This window comes from Ursus arctos, unplaced genomic scaffold (assembly GCF_023065955.2).
Source record: "Ursus arctos isolate Adak ecotype North America unplaced genomic scaffold, UrsArc2.0 scaffold_4, whole genome shotgun sequence".
Taxonomy (NCBI): Eukaryota; Metazoa; Chordata; class Mammalia; order Carnivora; family Ursidae; genus Ursus; species Ursus arctos.
Genome location: NW_026623056.1, coordinates 16,882,226 through 16,899,344, shown reverse-complemented (window position 1 = coordinate 16,899,344; position 17,119 = coordinate 16,882,226). Strand labels below are relative to the sequence as shown.

At 42.7% G+C, this 17,119-nt stretch overlaps 1 long non-coding RNA gene across 1 annotated transcript; it reads left to right on the top strand.

The window, feature by feature from the left end:
• Positions 1–494: 494 nt before the first annotated feature.
• On the top strand, positions 495–15,812 carry LOC130542647 (uncharacterized). Its single transcript, XR_008957346.1, has 4 exons — positions 495–673; positions 7,956–8,159; positions 9,355–9,502; positions 14,798–15,812. It is a non-coding gene; the product is annotated as an uncharacterized LOC130542647 (long non-coding RNA).
• Positions 15,813–17,119: the final 1,307 nt, after the last annotated feature.

Genomic DNA, 17,119 nt, shown 5'->3' with positions numbered 1-17,119 from the left:
CTCCAGTGTCAGGGAAGCCAGCGCTTGTAACTTCCGTGTGAAGGATGTGATCATTGCTATGGACTAGTGACTACTGGCTGTTTTCCATTCTTCCATTTTCTGAATGGAGGTTCTGAGGACTCATCCTGTTTCTTTTCCACTGGTGCATATTGGGTATGTGTGTAATTGGAAGTAGGGGAGGTAACTTTTCTCTTGCTTATAGGTCACCAGACATAAATAGTTGCATCTGGACCTGGAGGAGAGGACCCTGCAGCCCACAGAGACCCTGAACTTGGCTGGAGAAGGGCGACTGTGTTCTGTGCTAAGATATGGATATCTGGCTGCCCGGCTGAAAACTTTCACAGCCTCCCTCACAGCTAGGTGTAGCAGCATGCCCTAGTTCTGGACAACAGTATGTGAGCACGTGTGACGTGCGTGACTTCCAGGTCATGCCCTTATAGGAAATGGGTAGGGTGTGCCTTCGATATGTTGTCGTCCCTCTTCCCACTAGCTGGAATGCATCTGTGTTGGCAGGAGCTCGAATAAATGCCTAGATCATGAGACAGCAGTCATGTGTTGAGAACAGCTGAGAAACAGGATAGAAGAGCAACAGTCCTGACCCCCTCAGGCAGCCAGAGCAGACCTGCACGGCCCGCCTGGATTTTCGTCTGAAAGAGAATGCAGCTTCTACCGTGTAAGCCACCGTATTTTAGTAATCTTTCGTTACAGTTACCCTACCAGCTATTTTAACCCTTATATTCCTCCTCCTCCTCCTATTAATTCTCTGAGGTGGCATTTGGGTACAGGGGAGACTGGGCTTTTAATGTGATAAAGGTGAAGGAGGGGTGCCTAAGTTACCAAGCACAGGTCCTTGGACTGCTCCATAGCGCCTCCAACTTCTGACCATGCTTCTTGTTGGCCTGGTCACTGGGCAAGCATCTTGCTGACATTTGTTGCTTACGTCTGTAACTAAGAACGTCAAGATTTTTCTTAGCTCCCTTGGAGTCCAGTGGTCCTTTCAATGGACTCTTCCCCACTTGGATCCTACAGGTGTTCTGAACCCCCTTGAGGCCTGTCTGCAACTCCCATTTGGCTCCCAGCCAGGGTGACTACCCGGTCCTCACATATAGGGTTAGACTTCCCTTCTCAAGGGTATCCAGGAAATTCTGGACACCTTTCATGCCAATGAATGCCAGGAAAGACTCTGGGTAGCCAAATGCTGGCCTTCTCTCTGCCTAAATAGGCAGAAGGTTTTCACCGGGGCAGGTACCTGGTGAGGTTTCCCTTTCCAGAATCCCAAACTGAAACAGGGGTCAGAGGCCTCTCTTCTGCTCTCAATGTTTCCTTCAATCTACCTGCCTGCAACTTTGGGACTGTTGGGACACACATCTCTCACCAACAGCTGCTTCTATTCCCACCTTTCTCTTCCTTCCACAATCCTTGGCGGGGGTGGGGGGAATGGGGGGCACAGCTATTCTTCCCACTTCCTCTTGGTAGTAGTTCTCTCTGTGTAGCTGTTTATGATCAAGTCCACCCAGGTGCGTCTTTGATTTATTAAAGGGCAGTATTTGGAATAAAACTATTTCTTTTCTTTCCTCCATAAAGGCTGGCATTTGAGACTCTGCTCTTGCTAAGGGGGTGAATAGAAATCAGGGTTGGGACTCACAGTTTTTCAGGGGCCTCTCTGTCCCAAACAGTTCCTGCCTCTCTTTCTCTCGGTGACAAGCTTCATGGCTCAGCCCTGGAGGAGAGAAGCTGAAATAGTGTGATTTACGGGAAAATAAAGATACATGGCTTTAATATTGTCACTGTTGCATATTTTATCTCAGTTTGTCATTTAGTATTTTCACTTTGTTTATGGTGTCTTTCAAGGGCAAGCCTTTTTAATATTTATGGTGTCAAATCTGTCAGCTTTCCCTTAATGGTTTCTGGGTTGTGCCCTGCAGAGGAAATTTTTCTCTGCTCTAAGACTGAACAGAACTTTTAATAGTTTCAAAATATGCCATTGTGCAAACATGCAAATGTGCCCTAATTTATTTACAGATGAATATTTAGTGCATTTCTACTGTTTAAGCTATCATAGCTAATACAATGAACATCTTTGGAAAACACATCTTCCCTTCTGCAATTTAAACCAGATTTTTATGGGGTTCATGGGTCTTTCTATTTAAAACGCTTTAACAATTAAACATTTACCCCTTATAAAGCCACACGGGCCAATCAAAATGCCAAAATTACTTTCTTTTGCTAGAACGTCAGTAGCTTAATGCAATTATATTTATATTTCATATTTATTAGAAGCCATGATAGTTACAAATGACTGATAAATAAAAAATGGGAAAATCAATTAGTTGACAAATGCAATTTGATAGACTAAATCTTTTTTTTTTAAGATTTTATTTATTTAATTGAAAGAGAGAGAGTGAGAGAGAGAGAGTGAGTGAGAGAGAGCAGGGGGAGGGACAGAGGGAGAGGAGGAAGCAAACTCTCTGCTGAGCAGGGGAGCCCCAATGTGGGGCTCAATCCCAGGACCCCAGGATCATGACCTGAGCTGAAGGCAAACACAACTGACTGAGCCACCCAGGCACCCTGACAGACTAAGTCTTTTCAAAAACAGGGGAGAACATAATAAAATTGGTTTATTTTATTTCATTTTTTTAAAGATTTTATTTATTTATTTATTTGAGAGAGAGAGAGTGTGTGAACAAGTGGGGTGAGGGGCAGAGGGAGAAGGACAAGCAAACTCCCCACTGAGCTGGGAAGGGAGCCCGTCCTGGGGACTCAATCCCAGGACCCCTGGGATCATGACCTGGGTCAAAGTCAGACACTTAACCGACTGAGCCACCCAAGCATCCTGTTTCTTATTTTATAGAGAAGTTCAAAGAAAAAAGATCATCTCAAGGATATACAGTTCATTCCCAGGGATCAGTTTCTAGATTTCATGTTCTCAGGCCTTCTTTTGAACAATAAACTCATCATGGCCACCTCCCCCTCCCCCATCACATTGCCGCTTGTGCTCTGTCCAGCTTCCCTGCTAGCCCAGGCCACTCCCCACACTGCAGCCTGAGCTGTGCTAGAGAGGGGCCACTAGCCTAAGCTCACACATGAGAGCCCAGAGTTCTAGACACGTGCTTGAGTGTGAACGGGAAGGCGAGGGTTCTGAACCTGGGTCTGCTATCTTGTGAGATACAGTACATTTCAGTGGTCAAGAAATGAGGTTCTAGAGTCAGATGTTCTGGATTAAAAAGCGGGGCTCTGCCTCTTACTAGATGTTGACCCTGGGTAAGTTTATTTAACTCTCCGAGGTTTACTTTCTTCCACTATGAAAGGGAGTTATCGAGATCACTTATCTCAGAGGGTCAAATGAGGGATCGGTAAGAAAGTACAAACAATAAGATGACATGTAAATGGAAAGAGCTATCCCTTCATAGCACCGAGGTCCCTGGGCTCGGTGAGTCCACATAATACAAAGCAATTTAAGTAATAGCCAATAAGAAAATTTCCCTTCGGGGCGCCTGGGTGGCACAGTGGTTAAGCGTCTGCCTTCGGCTCAGGGCATGATCCCTGCGTTGTGGGATCGAGCCCCACATCAGGCTTCTCTGCTATGAGCCTGCTTCTTCCTCTCCCACTCCTCCTGCTTGTGTTCCCTCTCTCGCTGGCTGTCTCTATCTCTGTCAAATAAATAAATAAAATATTACAAAAAAAAAAAAAGAAAATTTCCCTTCAACACTTCCATTTACCCATACTCCTGGTTTGCCATAACCGAATTTCCCTCAGTGGGACCTTGTCCCTTAAGCTCGCTCAAGTGAGCACACATTTACTGAGGGGATGAGGTGAGCCCCCTACCAAGCCCCAGGGGCTGCCAGCCCCCTCCCTGTGCAGCGTGTAAATAGATGCTCGGAGCCAAAGAGGAGGAGCAACTAATCCAGTTTCCCACAGAGGAAGATCTGTGAACTTCTGCCTGAGTCCTCTTTTTAAAATAAGTAACTTCCATGGTTTTGATAGACTCTTTTTCCTTACAATAGGAGAATGTGTTTATCGAAGAGAATTTAGAAAACAGACACAGGCAAAAAGTAGGAAATTAATACCACTTGTAATCCCATCTTCCAGAAAAAGATATAGGTGATATTTTTGCACCTTTGTGTGTGTGTGTGGGTGTAGACATTAGTGTGTTTGCACTTTAAAAGGAAACGGGGTTCATCCCACATAGACTATTCTTTCACTTTATCGTATAACCTAGATATTTCTCCATGTTGCTGCAGAGCTCCTTTTTTCCTTCCTTTGAATTATTTTACTTGTGTATTTCTTTAAGTAGGCTGCATGCCCAATGTGGGGCTTGAACTGACAACCCTGAGAGCAAGTGTCCCATGCTCTGCTGACTGAGCCAGCCAGGCACCCCTGCTAGCCCCTTCCTCAGAGCCTGGTCCTGAAGCAGCAGGACGGGCATTGCCTGGGAGCTTGTGGGTGATACGGAATCTCAGGTGCCACCTCCGATCTGCTGACTTTGAATCTGCGTTTTAGTACAGTGTCCCGGAGGATTTACCTGCAGGCGCCCTTTGAGGAGCGTGGCCTTACAGAGCCATTTTTACAGGTTCCCGTAACATGGCAAAACCATAATCCATTTCATCTCTCACTGGTGACAAGAAGCTGGTCCCTGGAGGATCCTGGCCTTCCCAAAGCAGTCCTTGTGCTTCTTCAGATCCTCCCTCCACCAGGGTGCTCTTCTCTCACTGGGGGTCCCCTCTCCCTTCTCCCCACTTCCCAGGTGACCCTTTGGCCCCTTCAGAGTCCATCCCCAGGAAACTCCTGACAACCGGAGAGGCACTGTCCTTGCCTGTTCTCCACAGCTAAGTGCACGCTGCCCACCTCTGTCATCACCTTCCTCCACCTGGCCTGGAGCTGCAGACTTCTCCCGCCCTGTGGAGGCTCCAAGCTGAGCCCTTTGGCAAACGCCAGCCCAGGTCCAGCGTGGGAGGGGGGGTGCCACCCCCGCAGGCCAATGCCTCTTCCCTCCTGCAATTCCTTTCATCCCGCTATTCCACATTCCCTTCCCACTCCTGTAACCCCAGCTCGATCTGAATTCCGCCCCCCCCCCCCAAATTGCTGGGTCTCCTCTTTGAGCCCTACCCCACCTCCCTATCCCCTATCCCTCCCCGGTCTCTCCCTTCCTCCGGTGCCTCGTAAGTTCCTACCTCTCTAGTCCGGAAACCTGCCCTCAGCCCCTCCCTTCCCCCTCTCGGGCCTCCCCCCTCTCACTACCCCCATCCGTAGAAACAGCCTCCCACTTCTCACCCAGCCCTTCACTCCTCCCTTCCCAACTTCCTCAATTCCCACCTCCCCCCCAAATTCCAGCCCTGCTCATGGGAAAGGACAAGCTCCTCTGGTCCCACCCTGCCTGTGTGTGGCCTGAGGTGGGGTGGGGGGCCGCCCACCCCGCTCGCCCGGGCCGGGGAAGGGTGAATGGAGCCTGTGTGCCCGCGCTCCGTGGGCGGGACGTCAATGGCCGGTGTGTCACTGGGTGAAAGGAGGCCCAAGGACGGCTGCGAGGCAGCCCTGTAAATTAGCCCCGGCCCACCGGCCCAGGCGTGAACCCAAGGCTACTCCTAGGCTGGAAAGAAAGACAGTGAAAAGTCAACGATGCCCCCGACGACCTCGCTGTGCTTTCGTGGGGGCCGGGCTCCGCGGATCAGGGCCACCGTCCCCACGGCGCTGAGGGTAGGAGGAAGGGCTGCGTGGGCGAGGCCGCACCCTCGGAGCTGCACCTGCCGCGGCGCCCCGCGGGGGAAAGACTATGGGTCCCAGGGTGCCCTCAGCAGTGAAGCTTTTCTCCCTTTATAAACGAAAGATAAGTGGTTGGGGGGCAGTGTTTCTGAGAGTAATACAAAGAAGCTCCCATTTTCACCGACCAAAATAGTAAGATTTTTTTGGGTTTTGTTTGTTTGTTTGCAAGAATATTTAGTGCTGAGAAAGCTGCAGAAGAAAGGGAGGAACCATTGCACTACTGGGGGTCGTGAGAGCGAACTGGTAGACCTCTTGGCAAAATGTACATAATAAAGAGTTATACTAAGAGTAGCAAGTAATCATGCATATAATTTGATACTGTAATTCTACCTGTGAAAATGTATCAGAAGAATAATCCTAAATATTCCCCCCCAAGTACAGTTCTTCCTTGTACTGAAAAAATGAGAAAGTGCTTAAGTGACAGAACGTATGCGGGATAATCACAAGTATATAAAATAAGCATAGAAGAGAGGCTGGGAGAAAATCAATTAAATGGAAGTGGGTGATTTTTCCCTTTATTTTTTACTCTTGTGTCAACTATCTCAGAGATACACTGAGATATGAGAACGGTTTAGCTATCACTAAGCATTAGAAATGCAGCATCTTTTCTGATGAAGCCCCTCAGGGACCCTCTTTACTCCCCACCGTCACCCTCACCACTGTGGTAACCTCTCTATACACTTTTATTATATATGAACAGTATATATCATATAATACTGTTTTAAATATTTCAAACTTTAAATACATGGTCAAGTACTACACAAATACTTCTGTAACTTGCTTTTCTCATTCAACGTGGTGCTTTTTGCGATAGATCCATATTGACTCGTGTTGATATATCTAGCTCAGGTTCATTCAATAAATGAGTTAATATTTATAAAGAACTTAGGGGGCGCCTGGGTGGCTTGGTCGTTAAGCGTCTCCCTTCGGCTCAGGGCATGATCCCAGGGTCCTGGGATCGAGCCCCACATCGGGCTCCTCCGCTGGGAAGCCTGCTTCTTCCTCTCCCACTCCCCCTGCTTGTGTTCCCTCTCTCGCTGGCTGTCTCTCTCTCTGTCAAATAAATAAATAAAAATCTTTAAAAAAAAAAAAAAAGAACTTAGAATACAGCCTGGTCAGTGGTGCTACCTAAGTTTTGGGGTCTCTTTGATAAATAAAAATTCATTTTCATGGAAGTATAGTATACTATTGTGTTAATATTATATTCGATTTATTTCTCCATTCTCCTACTGATGAAAATTTAGACAGTTTGCATTTTGTCCCGATTACAAACAGTCCTGCCATGGGCTGTCTAGTCCGTGCCTCCTGTGCCTAGGTGTGAGACTTTCTATGGGGTACACGCCTAGGATTGGGGCTGCAGGGTTGCAAAGGGTGCCTAGCTTCAACATTACTAGTCACTGCCCACTTGCTCTCCAAAGTGATCCTAACAGCAACGGATGAATTACCGTGTCCTCATCAACACTTGCTATTGTTGGATTTTTTCCCCAACTTAATGGGTTTGTGGTATTATTTCCTTATGGTTTTAGTTTGCATTTCCCTGATTACTATGAGGTTGGAGGCTAGGTATCTGTTCTATGCTTACCGGTCATTTGTATATTTTACTCTCTAAACTCATGTCCATAACCATTTCCTATTTTTTCTATTGGTAGTTGTCATTTCTTATTGATTTTTAAGAATTCTTTATGTATTTTGGATATTATTCCCTTTTCAGATGGATGTATTGCAAATATTATCACTCACCCTGCGGCTTATCTTACAACTTTTTATTGTATCTTTTAAGGCACCAAAATGTAAATGCTAATGCAGCCTAATTTATTATCTATTTCTTTATAGTTTGTGCTTTGGGTGACTTGGTTGAAAGGTCCTAAGTCTCCCTGCATTTTCCTCTAAAAGTTTTTAAAATTTCGGTGTTTTATATTTGATCTTACATCCACCAGATTTGATTCTTTGTGAAAGGAGTTTTAGAGAGAACTTCTTTCTCATATGGATTATGATTGTGCTACAATCATTTATTTCAGTCATCTGAATGTAGAGGCAGAAATTTCTAATTCCTGTAATACCTGATTTCTGACATAAACTGTATGTATCACTAAACAATATAGTTTAGTTTTGTCTTTTGTAAACGTTATTCAAATGGAATGATATGATACTGTGTGGGATTTTTTTTTTTAAGATTTTATTTATTTATTTGACAGAGACAGCCAGCGAAAGAGGGAACACAAGCAGGGGGAGTGGGAGAGGAAGAAGCAGGCTCCCAGAGGAGGAGCCCGATGTGGGACTCGATCCCAGCACCCTGGGATCACGCCCTGAGCTGAAGGCAGACGCTCAACAACTGCGCCACCCAGGCGCCCCATGTGTGGGAGTTTTTTACTTTGCTTCTTTCACTCTTTGTTATGCTGGTGAGATTATGTCCTGTCATCGCATGTAGCAATGAAATGTTGCATGAGCAAGTGAGAGCTTATTTTGTATTGGACCTTGCTTCCAGCATCCTTGTTAAATCTACTTATTAAATAAATATATTGTCCACAGATTATTTTAGGTTTTCTACATACACGATCATATTGTCTAATTCTATAGGGCACTAAAAGACAATAAAGAATTTAATATTTTTGTATACTTTTTTACCTAATTTTATCATTATACATAAATAGTAGTGTTCATTTTTAAAGTCTTTCACATCTTCTACTCTTTTTTTAATGAAGTATTTCATATCTACAAAAACACACAAACAAGTATATAGAAGGTATAAAGAATAATAAATATTGTGTATCCATCAGCCAACTTAAGAAATAGTATATTACTGCATTTTTAGAAGTCCCCTATGTGCCCTCTTCTTCTCAAGGAATTATTATGCTAAATATTGTGTTTGTCATTCTCTTGCTTGTTGTTATAGTTTTACAACATAAGTGGTAACCTTAAATGAAATGTTACATTTTGCCTGTTTTTCAGTTTTATATAAATGATATAAAGAAAAATACAAATATGTAGAGTACAAATTAATGACAGTTTTATTTCCTTTTTAGTTGTACAATTTTTTTGTTTTGCCTTATTGTACTGGCTAGGACATCCAACAATTTTATGTTAAACAGAAGTGGTGAAATTGGATATCTTTGCCTCATTCCCTATCTCAAGGTAGAGAATGAGGTCAAGACTTCTAATATTTTATCACTAATTATGATATTTGCTGCATTTTTGTAGGTACCTTTACCATATTAAGGAAGTTCCTGTCCATTACTAGTTAGCTAAGATATGTTATTTTTAAATCACAAGCCTGGAAGCTAAGGGACAGGAGAATAACAGCTACAGATATTGAGAAAAAGGAAAATCACCTAAGAGTTGTATACCCAGACAAGAAAACACTCACCTGTCCTATAAAAGAAAAATGCCAAGAATGTACTCGAATCAAATAAGAAAATAATCCAAATGGATTTCAACATAGAGTAAGATGAGAAAGGAAGGGAGACAGTTACTGAGTAATGAACTTTGTGTTTTATATAGTTAACATCGAATGAATGGTAACAGTGTGGTTGATAATTTGTAATATAAGTGCTAAGTAAGAACTCTTTTTTTTTTACATTTATTTATTTATTTTAGAGAGAGAGTGCACAGGGTGTGGAGGCAGAGGGGGAGAGAATCCCCCAGAATCCCAAGCGACTCCCTGCCAAGTACAGAGCCCATGACCCTGACATCATGACCTGAGCCAAGATCAAGAGCTGGCCCTTCAACTGACTGAGCCACCCAGGTGCTTCGTAAGAATTCTTTTATCAAACAGGAAAAACTTAATGTTAGTTATAAACCAAGAAAATCAAACAGTCTGAGAAAAACCAAGGAGTTTGGAAAGGTGGGAAGAATGATGAGGCAAAATGTTTTAAAGGTTTTATCTTGTGGAAAGGAGACACACAAAAAGTGAGCACCTAGGTGGTAGAAGAGGAGGGTAGTTAGCATGTTTTGATATAATTATAAAGAATTATACTTTTGATTAAAAAGCCCAGTAGTAGTTCTGAATTAACAAAAGGAAGGAAGAAATGAATGATAATGGGAATAAGCCAGGAAAAAGAAAAAGATGAAAAATTAAAATAAAATAAGATGGAAAGAGTAAAATCAAGTGTATCAACTATTACACTAAATGTGAATGAGCTCAATTTTCATGTAAAAGATAAAAACCGTCAGATCTAACGGAAAAACCGAATCCAAATATATGTTTATAGGAAGCACACCTAAAATAAAGTGATACAGAAAAGCTAATGAGTTGGGGTGTCTGGGTGGTTCAGTCGGCTAATCATCTGACTCTTGACCTCAGCTCAGGTCCTGATTTCATCTCAGGGTTGTGAGTTCAAGCCTCTCATTGGGCTCCATTCTGGACCTGGAGCCTACTTAAAAAAAAAAAAAAAAAATCTAATGAGTAAAGAAATACCAGGCAAATGCAAACAAGGGAAAGCAGAAATGACAACATAGGGGATGTGAAATTTAGAATAAAAAGGATTAAAGAAGACAGATATTATGTAATAATAAAAGGTACATTTTCAGAAGAAAGTATTAGTCATAAACCTCCAAACACTAAGCATCATAGCAGCCAAATATATAAGGCGAAAGCTATTAGAAACACAAGGAGAGGGGCGCCTGGGTGGCACAGCAGTTAAGCATCTGCCTTCGGCTCAGGACGTGATCCCGGCATTATGGGATCGAGCCCCACATCAGGCTCCTCCGCTGGGAGCCTGCTTCTTCCTCTCCCACTCTCCCTGCTTGTGTTCCCTCTCTCACTGGCTGTCTCTATCTCTGTCGAATAAATAAATTAAAAAAAAAAAAAGGTGACTCCTTCAATGGGGTCTTTCTAAAAAAAAAAAAAAAGAAACACAAGGAGAACTTAATCTTAGAACATGCATGCACAATAATAGTGGAAGATTCTAATATACATCTTTCAAAATCTGACAGATTTAGAAGGTAAAAATTTAGCCAGGACATAGAAGATCCAAGTATTATAGTCAAACAGCTCAATTTAATAACATGAACAGAACTTGGCAACCTACAAACACAGAACGTGCTTTTTTTGTTTGTCAAGAAAACATGTTCATATTTCTGTTTTTTATATATATATGATATTTATATATAAATCCATCAGGTACTTGGCCACAAATAAAACGTGACAAATTCAAAAAAGTGAAAATTTTATAGTATATATTTTCTAATCAATGTTTTAGAATACAAATGAATAATAAAGACTCTCCCAAACTATTAACTATTAGAATAAAAGTAATCTCTAGATCAATATGTAAATCGGAATTGAAATGAAAAACAATCTAGAAAGTAATGAAACCTATGTTTTGGTATGTTAAACCCATATTCAAGAAAAAATCAGTCTTCAGTGCCTTCATTATTAAAGAAGATTGAAATTAAAGAAATTAAGAACTCATTTTAAGAAATTAAAAATGAACCATAAATAATTCAGCCAAAGTAATTAATAAAAATAGGAGCCAAACCCAACACCAAAAACCCAAATAATCTGATTAGAAAATGGACAGAAGACCTGAATAGACATTTTTTCAAAGAAGACACACAGATGGCCAACAGACACATGAAATGATGCTCAACATCACTTATCATCAGGGAAATGCAAATCAAAACCACAATGAGATGTCATCTGTCACCTGTTAGAATGGCTAGAATCAAAAAGATAAGAAATAACAAGTGTTGGCAAGGATGTGGAGAATAGGGAACCTTCATGCACTGTTGAGAGGAATGGAAATTGGTACAACCACTGTGAAAAACAGTGTGAAGCTTCCTCAAACAATCAAAAATAGAAATACCATATGATCCAGTAATTCCACTACTTGGTATTTATCCAAAGAAAATGAAAACACTAATTCAAAAAGATATATGAGCCCCTATGTTATTGCAGCATTATTTACAATAACTAAAATATGGAAGCAACCTAAGTGTCCACTGATAGATGAATGGATAAAGAAGATGCGGGAGATATATATATATATATATATACACACAGGGGAATACTACTCAGCCATAAAAGAGTGAGATCTTGCCATTTGCAACAAGATGGTGGACTTATTACGCTAAGTGAAATAAGTCAGACTAAGAAGATAAGATTCCACTTATATGTGGAATCTAAAAAAACAAGACAAATGAATAAACAAACAAAAAGCAGAAACAGACCGTAAATACAGAGAACAACCTAATGGTTGCCAGGGTACAGGAGGGTAGGAGGATGGACAGAATGGGTGAAGGGGATGGAAAATACAGGCTTCCAATTATGGACTAAGTCACAGGGATGAAAGGTAGAGCATAGGGAATAGGGTCAATGGTATTATAATAGCGGCGCTGTATGGTGACAGATGGTAGCTATACGTGCGGTGATGTATAGACTAGTGAAATGTATAGACTTCATGAATCACTATGTTGTACACCTGAAACTAGTATAACATTGTGTGTCAACTATACTTCAATTTTTTAGAAAAAACAATTTTTCTAAGGATTTATTTATTTGAGAGAGAGCAGGGGGAGGGGCAGAGGGAGAGGGAGAGAAGCAGGCTCCCTGCTGACTGTGGAGCTCCATCTCAAGACCCTGAGATCATGACCTGAGCTGAAATCAAGAGCCGGATGCTAAACCGACTGAACTACCCAGGGCACCCCTAGAAAAAAAAATTTTTAAGTAAAAGCCAAAAGTAGTGAAATAGGCAAAGATATAATGGAAAGAACAAATCCTAAACCTAATTTTTTGTATTGTGGTAAAATATACATAATGTATTTGTCATTTTAACCATTTGTAAGTGTGCAGTTTAGCGACATTAAATACATTCACAATGTTGTGTAACCATGACCACTAACTATACCCAAAACTTTTTCATTGTCCCCAACAAAAATTCTGTATTCATTAAACAATAGCAATCCCTTCCTCCCTCCCCCAGCCCCGAGGAATGTCTATTCCACTTTCTGTCTCTGTGAATTTACCTTATCTAGGTACCTTGTATAAGTGGAATCATACAATATTTGTCCTTTTGTGTCCAGCTTATTTCACAAGCATAATATTTTTAAGGTAAATCCATATTGTAGCATATATCAAAATTTCATTTCCTTTTATGGCCAAATAACATTGCATTGCATGTATATTCCACATGTTGCTTATCCACATTTTGCTTATTTGTTGCCAGACACTTGGGTTGTTTCTCCTTTTGGCTGTTATGAATAATTCTGCTATGAACAAGTGTACAAGTAACTGTTTGGGTCCCTGCTTTCGTCTTTTGAATCTATACATAGGCATGCAATTGCTGGATCATGTGGCACTTCTATGCCCAATCTTATTTTTTTGTAAGATCAACAGATATTTCATGCCCACCATTAAAGACAAACGAGAAAAATCAAATACAAACAATATTACAAATGAGAAAGATCATATAACACCAGGTATAAAAGAAAGAAAAATAATTATAAAATAATATTACATACAACTCTATGACAACCGACTTGAAAATCTAGAGAAAATTGTTGAATTCCTAGGAAAATACAAATTGACACTGAAAGAAATAGAAAATTTAAAAAGATCAGTTACCACAGAAAAGATTAGAAAAGTAAAAGTAATATAGGAATAGAAGGACGCTTCTTAAATATGATAAAGAATATTTACCAAAAATTAATAGCAGATAGCTTACTAAAAAAAAAAAAAAACAGTAAAACTCCCAAGCTATTTTCATTAGAATTAAGGAAGAAATGCTCACTATAATCATTATTATTCAACATTATTTGAGAGGCCCTATTGCATTATTAAAACAAAATGAAATTATAAAAACAAATTCTAACAGCAGAAAAATTATCTACACCTGCAAATGATATGATTGTGTACTGAGAAGGACCCAAAACACTAGTAAAAAAATTCTACTGGAGAAGAAATAAATAAGGAAATAAATAAGATATTTACAGATTGTAACGAGTACTCTGCAGGAAATAAACAGTCATGATAAAGGGTAGCTAGGCAAAGGGCTCTATTCTAGACAGGCTGGCCAGAGGAAACTTCTGTGGGGGAGCTCCTGAAGCTAGACCCAAGCAATGAGAATGAAGAGCTAAGGGAGGGCATCCAGCCCGAGGGAACCGTGTGTGCACAGGTGAGTTTGAGGAACATCAAGAAGGCAGCAGGTAGGAGGGAGGGGAGGCATGAGATAGGTTCATGTGGAGGTTGGGGGGCTTGTGGGCCAGAGGAAGGGGGTTGAATTTTACTCTAAGTGTCTTAAGAAAACACTGAAGGGCTTTAGGCAGAGGAAAAATTCAGGTTTTTAAAATGTGATTGACGTTTCTAAAAGAATATTTGGTCTGTTATGTAGGGAGGAAGGCAAGAAGAGCACATGGAACCAATTAGAAAGCTACTGATGTGGTTCAGGTGGGAAATCATCAGGCTTTGACTTAACGAGTGGCCATGGGGTGAACAGAAATGGGTAGATGTGCGATGGGTTTTGGAGCTGGAACACAAAATGGGATGGGTGTGCGGGATGTTAACTTTTCCCCGGCACGTCTTAACCAACCTCTTTGTTTTCCAACTCCGTCATTTTGTTTGAACTATGTATCTTATAACCAGAAAGTAGGTAGGTTATCTATCATAGGCTTTTTTACCAGGGGATCTTTTTTAGATAGAGGAATTTAATCTACCTGCAATAATTATCATCTCTGATAGACGTTTTCTACTTTTTCTTTTATATTTTTTAGTTCCATGATTTCCCTTCCCCTTGGTCTTTTGTTCTAGATTCTTGAAGGACTGTTTGAGGTTGGTTGGTTTCTTCCTTTTTTAAGCCCTCATGATTTGGAAGTTTAACATTCTGTTTCTAGTTTTCAGGTCTCGTACCTGTTGAGGGTCTCGAGAGTCATTTTAAGGATTAACCTCACCCCTCTGTTGATCACCCCTCCCCCATCCTTTTCCCTTGACCTTCCTCAGACATCTTTACTGTCACTTCAAATCCTTTTTAGAAGTAGTGAGCTTCCACATGACTAAGTGAAGCTGCTCCGTACATATATATTCATTTCTCCCTCTTCCCTCAAGGACAACGAAGACCTGGAAGGAGCTGAGGCCCGCGTGGGGGACAAGGGAGAGCAGGAGGAGGCTTCTGGCCTTCCCGAGTCGAGTCGGGGCTGACTCAGACCTGCCTCATTCGAGGACTGTATCATCGCCACTCTCCCAGCCCAGCCCCGGTGCGCACACTCCCAAGGCGACACTGCTCCCAGCTCTCTGCAGGCCCGGTCCGGAACTAAGGGGTTCTGGCACTAGGTGGGGGGGTTCCCTTGTACCTTCGCCCCGGAGCAGTGGGACAGCAGGAGGTTCAGAGCTCAGCCACTAGGGGGCATCGGCGCTCTTCCCAGAGGAGACCGTCCCGGGAGCGTCGGGGTTGTCACTCAGCGGGGCATCAAGTCGCGCGTCTGCTTCGGCGGGTCCTGAGCCAGGTGCGGGAGGTGCAGCGGAGAGGAGCCCACAGCCCCGCCCGCATGGGGATGGAGGGGCAGCGCAGGCACGCCCCCCGACATCCACACCCACACCCGCCGTCCCGAGAGTCTGGAGGAGGCAGGCGGACGCGCGGGCGCGGCCGAGCCCCGGAAGCTGCGCGGTTAGGGACCCGAGCCAGAGCACGTCGCGTGCGGGACCGCGGGGGTTCCCGGCTCCGTTCGAGACCCAGAACTCCCTCACCCCAGCCCAGAGCCGTCATCTCAACGCTGCCCCCGTGCCTGAATCTCTACCGTTAGAATCACTCCATTTATTAAGGAAGACCTGTCAAGGGCACATGTGTTAACCACATGTTACCCAGGGACAGCTCATTAACCCTTTGGGACCGAGTACGCGTTAGCACAGATTAATTTTGCACCAAGGCAGGACTGGGGTGGAGAGACCTTTGGGCCGTAGATCTTGGGGATGCTGCTACTATTACCTCAAGGACTAAAATAATAGTCATTGTTTATTGACTTGTTCCTGGCCAGGCAGCTGGGAGTTTTGTCCCATCATCTCTTTTAATGAAGCAGCATTTTGAGATCACTTGGTTAAGGTGAGGTCTGCTGCGTTTCTTCAATGTGACGTTATTATCTTTCCCCTTTATAATTAATAAATATTGGGGGGAAGATACTTCGAGACTATGACATATTCTCTTTTCCTTCATGTTTGCGCCCTGCTTCTCAGTGTCTGGAACCTCTCCATGCTGTCATTGATGGTTTGGGCACTTGGCTCACAGTCTTCCTGTCACCCCAAATCCTGCCATCTGCCTGAGTAAGTCAAGGATTTAGCCTCCCCTCACCCCTCAACTCCCCTTCTCTGCCTCCTGCCTCTCACCCTGTACCTGGCTTGACGCTCCCCTGACTCAGCCTCCACCGCTTTCATTTGCCTCTGCTCCTTGTCTCCCTCCCCTCTAGAGGACTCTTCTTGGCAGTTTTTCTGGGACTGACTTCCCACAGCCTTCAAACTCTGCAGATAATATCCCTTATCACTTCCCTGGGAACAACCAAGCCTTGAGACCCAACTGCTTCAACTCCCTAATCCTTTCTCTATATTCTCCAAACATCTCCACCTCTACAGTCATGCTCCTTCTAGCCAGTCCCAGACCAAGGAAAGGCCTTCTCGAGGCCAGCTGGAGCTCTGAGAGCCGCCTGGTAGAGTAGAAAAGACAAGGCCTTTGGGGTAAGTCAAGATCTGGTGTGGATCTCGGTGCCCCATTTACTAGCCACACTCTACAACCAAGTTGTTTTGGTTTTTTTTTTTTTTCTTTGAATTTCCTGAGCATCAAGTAACATATCAGTGATGTCTGAATAGAAATACTAATTGTCAAGGACTTTAAGAATTAATATCAATGTATGACAACTGCCTGAATCAGATTCTGTCAGGTAATGCTCAACAAATGGTAGGTATTGTAGATATTATCATTATTTACAGTATGGGTCCCTGTTCCTCTAAAACTTCAGGCATTACCTCTCCTCTCCTGTATTTTCAACCCGTCACTCTCAACTGGTTTCTTCCCTCAGCTTATAAACAGGGTCAAATCTCTCCCATTTTCAAAAACAAACAAGAGTACCTCTGTAAAGAAATCCACCAGGTTGTTCAAGTACCTTGTCGTGGCAGGAGACTTCCCAAATGGGAATTCTTGGCTTAACTAATACCTTTGAGATTTCTACTTCCTGTGGGAATCCCTCCTTGGGCTTTTTGAATCAGCTGATTGGCTTATTTCATCAATTCTGGAAAATTCTCACCTTTTATCTCCTCAAATATTGCCTCTCCTCCATTCTCTCTCCCCTCCTTCCAGAACTCCAAAGAGACATATATTAGGTTTCTGTACCTTTTCTTATTTATCATCTTTTCCGTATTTTCCATCTTTATGTCTCACTGAGC